The sequence below is a fragment of the Hemitrygon akajei genome, chromosome 17, assembly GCF_048418815.1.
Source record: "Hemitrygon akajei chromosome 17, sHemAka1.3, whole genome shotgun sequence".
In the NCBI taxonomy this organism is placed as follows: Eukaryota; Metazoa; Chordata; class Chondrichthyes; order Myliobatiformes; family Dasyatidae; genus Hemitrygon; species Hemitrygon akajei.
Window position 1 is genome coordinate 44886528 of NC_133140.1, and position 5741 is coordinate 44892268.

The 5741-nt window shown below is 40.5% G+C and overlaps 1 long non-coding RNA gene across 1 annotated transcript; it reads right to left on the reverse strand.

Moving 5' to 3' along the window:
- Nucleotides 1-1213: 1213 nt before the first annotated feature.
- On the reverse strand, nucleotides 1214-5424 carry LOC140740654 (uncharacterized). The gene is made up of 2 exons (XR_012101896.1): nucleotides 5294-5424; nucleotides 1214-2138 (listed from the first exon to the last, which is right to left on the reverse strand). It is a non-coding gene; the product is annotated as an uncharacterized lncRNA (long non-coding RNA).
- Between the last annotated feature and the right edge of the window lie 317 nt (nucleotides 5425-5741).

A 5741-nucleotide genomic window follows, 5' to 3' on the forward strand; every position in this document is an offset into this window, starting at 1 on the left:
CCTTGCCCCAATATCTTTATTTGTTGAGGTATTATTGTATCTCATCTCCAACTGTGGAAAGCTGTTCATCATATCACAACTGCACCAAGGTTACCCAAGTCCAACAGCTGAACAGCAGTGTGTAGACTTCACCAGCATTTGCACACAGTGGGAGACTGAGTTCTGTCATCACTGACATTTTCATTAACACATATGAGCCTTGTGCTCTATGTCCACAAGTAAACAGTCACAATGTAAACTAGAAAAAGCAACAAATGAAACCTTTTCAGATTAGTTTATTTATTACACATACAGCGAAACATACAATGAAATGCATCATTTGCATCGACAACCAATATGATCTAAGTGGCGTGCTGGAGGCAGCCCGCAAGTGTTGCCACACATGCCAGCACCAACATAGCATGCCCATGATGTTCAGTGGAACAACACAAGCAACACCAACGGCAGCAGCAGCCGAGTTCACAGCAGGACCCTGGAAAACATGGAACACTCCCTCTAATTCAGGATCTTGTTCTCAGCAAAGGCAGATGTCCATATGATGAAGTTCAGCACCACTTTCAAGATGTCAGCATGATCTCTGGTTATTGAAGGAGAAGGATATGTGTAAATCAAGACCTCAGACTTTGCAAAAAAAAAAGCCAGGGTCCACCAAGCAACAGTGTTCCGTGCTCTCCTGTATGGACTAAGCCTGGATGGACTATCTTCACCTCAAGTTTGATCGAAATGCCTTTCCTCCCTCCTCCTCTTTATCTGCACCAATTAGCATATCCTTCACATCTTAAAAACTTAAAAAGAACTCAATCCTTCCCATCTTAGAAACTTAGAAAAATCACATGCTGGAAATCTGAAAGAAAAACAGAAAAATCTTGTAACACTCCGTTGAATGGTCTTTGATTTGCTTCTCTTTCCTGAGCTGCTGAGCTTCCAGTGCGTTCTGTTTTTATTCCTTCTATTCTTGTTCCTTTGTGAGCTTATCCAGTTCCCCTCTAAATCTATTGATGTTAATGCATTTGCAACTACCTGTGTATGATAGATATGGTACAAGAAACTCTAGTTATTGTGATGCTCAGTAGAATCACCTTTTACTGGTTTCTATCTGCACAAGCTTTGTTGGAAGGGTACCCGATAAGCATAGTTCTGCTGTGTGCTATGGCGGACCAGAATATGCTAACTTGACACATACGCTTCCAAGTGGAATTGCCACAACCAGCTGTTTAAACTGAAAAGTTCAAAGTGCAAAGTAAAATTTATTATCAAAGTACATACATGTCATCACATACAGCCCTGAGATTCTTTTTTTGTGGCATATTTAGCAAATCTGTAGAACAGTAACTGTAAACAGGAACTGTAAACTAACTGTGCAAATGCAGACATAAATAAATAGCAATAAACAACGAGCATGAAATAACAATATAGAAGATAAGTGTAGCTATCCCCTTTTGCTCAAGAGCCTGATGGTTGAGGGATAGTAACTGTTCTTGGACCTGGTGGTGTGAGTCCTGAAGCTCCTGTACCTTCTGCCTGATGTTTGCAATGAGAAAAGAGCATGGCCTAGGTGGTGAGGATCTTGGATGATGGATGCTGTTTTTCTACGGCAACATTTCATGTAGCTGTGCTCAATGGTTTGGAGGGTTTTGCTTGTGACGTACTGGACCGTATCCAACACCTTTTGTAAAATTGTCCGCTTAAAGGCATTGGTGTTCCCATACCAAGCCATAATGCAGCCAGTCAGCACACTTTCCACCGCATATCTATAGAAGTTTGCCAAGGTTTTCGATGACATTGTAAACCTCTGCAGACTCCTGAATTGTTTCAGATTGCAAGTTGGTGGATTGTTGCTGGTTTTCCCTGGACGACAATCGGCAAGATAATTCCAGCTTCCGATATTTTAGTGGTGAAGGACCACCCCAGAAGGAAGTCTTGCCTGTAACTTCAGAGTAGGGAAGATGTGACCTAATTTGTTTACGCAGTATTGTAGTCACAGCGGAATGACTTCTTTTGCTGGCATTTAAATTTTCCCAAGAGTTGGTAGATTCCACACTGCTAGGGATGTGAATGTTGTATGACTCCACTTGACTGAGCAGCACCAGTCTACCAGAATGGATTTGTAGGCCACCAGCATTAAAGATCCTTAAATGCTGCAAACAAGCGGGGAGAAAACTCGTGAAATGTCTGTTATTTTCTCATTAACTCTTTTGCTCATTAATGACAAAATGGGAAAATGGTGTTGGGCTGATAGTTGTGATGAAGTTAAGTAACAGGAAAATCTGCCTGTTTTCTGATTGGCATGCATAGTCAGTGTGCTGGACACTGAAAATCTCAGCCATGGGGAAAGGCAGATTACGTCAGAGGAAACCTCCAACCTTACCTCAGAGTAAGCAAAGCCACACTTTCCAATCTGAAAACAAGTGCTAAAACTCAGAGCCACAAGAGATCCTGCAGATGAAGGGAATCTTAAACTACACGCATATAAAATGCCGGAGGAGCTCAGCAGGTCAGGCAACATCTATGGAGGGAAATAAACAGTCAAAATTTCAGGCTGAGACTCGCCATCGAAACCTGCCTGACTTGTTGAGTTTCAAAAGCAAAGACGAGGAAATCTGCAGATGCTGGAAATTCAAGCAACACACACAAAATGCTGGTGGAACGCAGCAGGCCAGGCAGTCCTGACGAAGGGTCTTGTCGACAGTGCTTCTCCCTATAGATGCTGCCTGGCCTGCTGTGTTCCACCAGCATTTTGTGTGTGTGACTTGTTGAGTTCCTCCTGCATTTTGTCTGTCTTTCTTATGTATTAGTTGCTGCTGGGAATAGTATGCTCACTGGAGAAAGGTTTCAGGATCACAGAACATAATGGCGAACATTGTTACTGGGGAGATGGGTGCTGGCATTAGTGAGTTTTGGTTGCCAGCAAGCCATCGATGCAAATTAAGTGCAAGTGCTGCAACATAAACTGTGCTTGGATTGAAGAGTCAATTTAAAGAAATTAAGAAATATTTGAAAACAGCATGAAGTCACATTCCACACAATGAGAACTGAATTCCTCTGCATTGTATATTTGAATGCTGCTGCTGCTAGTCTGAGTTCCGTGATTAACTGAGACTTAGACAATTAAGCAAAGTCACAGTAAATGATATGAATCAAAATGAAAGAGCTCTCTGTAAACACAATTAATGTTGTAGCCTTTGATGTGTTTTACCCACATCTCAGAAACACACAATCCCACTGGGAAATAACCTTATTAATATCCAAGGTGATAAAAGAACAATGGGATGTTAAAATTGTGTAAATGGTTCTCTGTTTATCTGGTGCAGGACCTATTAGCTGAAATGGGTATGTTAAGTGAATTAAAGAATGGATAACTGATGTTGCTAACATAGAACATGATAATTTAGCCATTTCATTGATGCAGAAAGCTATTTATGAAATCATATCAATTACATGGTGATTTTTAAATGGTTGGCTGAAGAGAACCTGTGAAGAAAATAGTATTAAACATATCGCCTAGAATCACAAATTAAATATAAACACTTCTCTCATGAGTGTAATTTTGTAATTGTTATTATTCATAAGTCACACAAAAATTGTTGTTTCATTTTCTCTAAAGGATTCCAAAGGTTGTGCAGACTACCACAATTTTTATGTTCTGCTTAAGCAGGTGATAAATCTACCATAAAACCAGGAAACACATAAAGTTTCAGTTGTCAGACAGCATCTGCAAAGAAAGAAAGGCCCCCGCCCTTCAGCATTCCCCATTCCCATTTCCCTCTCTCAACTTACTCCTTACCTGCCCATCACCTCCCTCTAGTGCTCCTCCCCCTTTTCTTTCATTCATTGTCTTCGACCTTCTCCTATCAGATTCCCCCTTCTCCAGCCTTTTCACCTATCAACTTCCCAGCTCTTTACTTCACCCCTCCCCCTCTCCTGGTTTCACCTATTACCTTGTACTTCTTCCTCCCCTCCCCCCACCTTCTTACTCCGACTTCTCCATCTTTTTTTCCCAGTCCTGAGGAAGGGTCTCGGCCCAAAACGTCAACTGTTTATTCTTTTCCATAGATGCTGCCCGGCCTGTTGAGTTCCTCCAGCATTTTGTGTGTGTTGCTTGCATTTGCAACATCTGCTGATTCTCTCCTACTTGTGAAGAAAACAAGTCACTTAACATATTTTCAACAGATGCGGGGAAAAAACTTGGATATCTTAAATATGTAGAGACAAGAAAATGGAAGAGGATTGATTTAAGAAAGCCAGTTTTACGACAGATGACAAGAGTAATTAAGTGACAAAAGGAATGATGATTCAGGGCAAAAGACAATAGTAATGGGATGAGTAATAGAAAGAATGGGGTTAGAGTTGGTATACATCTGAACAGCTGCTGAGAATAAAGTGGAGACAGTGATAATGAAATCCACCCAGAACTCTGTTTTGACTTGAAAGGCAGTAAAAGGCATAATCAAAAGATGAGTTGCGGTTCCTCCAGATTCTGGTGATCTTCAGAAGGACAGGATAAAGAGGTCTTTCTTACACATGTTTTCTTCAAGAAACAGTAAAATTATCAAATTACAGTAATTTTTTGTTTATCTAGCATTCATGCATCTGGCAAAAAAAGTCATGCAAAATCAGTATGAAAAGATGGTTGTAGTTTGTTTATGCTTGTGTATAAGGGCAGAGCAATTGTAGCTGTCTTGAAGATTTGGCACTTCATGTGATGGTGAGTACTGTCCTTCATATTGATATTTTCTAGCTGTACTTTACATTAATATCATTTAGCCCTAGAATATAGAGGAGCAATGTACAGCATTGTTATTTAAAAGGGTAAGGATATGAGAAATCATTCAGCAATTGATTTGATGACTTAAGCACAGAATGCTAGTGTGTGATGGAGAGGTTTTTTTTAGCAATTTCAAAGCAACTGGTATCCATTCCTCCTCCACACTCCCAGAAATACTATTGCTATTCCTCATGGATATTGGAGGGCTGTGAGTATATTGTACAGTTATATACAGCATTGATGATATTATGGCCAATATACTGTTGTCAGTGTTAGCTTGCTCTCTTAAGGCAGGTCTAGTTGTTTGAAAAGGATGACAGGATTGCCTGTGAGGAGAGATTGACCCCTATTATTTAGAGTTTGCAAGACAGAGTGGTGACTCATTAAAAAAAAGGTGTGCTGCTCTGAATCAATGGATTGGACTGGACCAAATTCCTGGATGCATTTTCTGATCTGAATGAATATGCCACAGCTGTCACTGACTTCATAAAGATCTGAGTGGATACATGTGTGCCTTAGACAACATACCAAGTTTTCCCAAACCAGACGACAAGGATGAACTCGGAGATTCACAGTCTGCTGTTCAAGACCGGTCGTCTATCACCATAGTAATAGGTCTGCAATTGCACAATCTCATTGGTTCTCCATTCTGCTTTGGAGTACCTAGACAACAACAACATATACATCAGTCACCAGTTCAAGACCGGTGATCCAGAACCATACAAGAAGTCCAGATACATAATGAGAACCAAAAGGCAATTTGCATGAAATTAGACAAAATTTGATGCACACCAACTATGACAGGGTTTGCATGCCATTACTTCCTATAAGGTGAACACAAGAGCATAAATTGCAGTGGTGCTTCTCTGCCTGATGAACTCAACACATTATGTGAATGTTTTAAAAGGAAGAATAACACTATACCTGTGGAAATTCCTATTGTATCAAATGCGCCTGTAATTTCTGTCTCAAACCC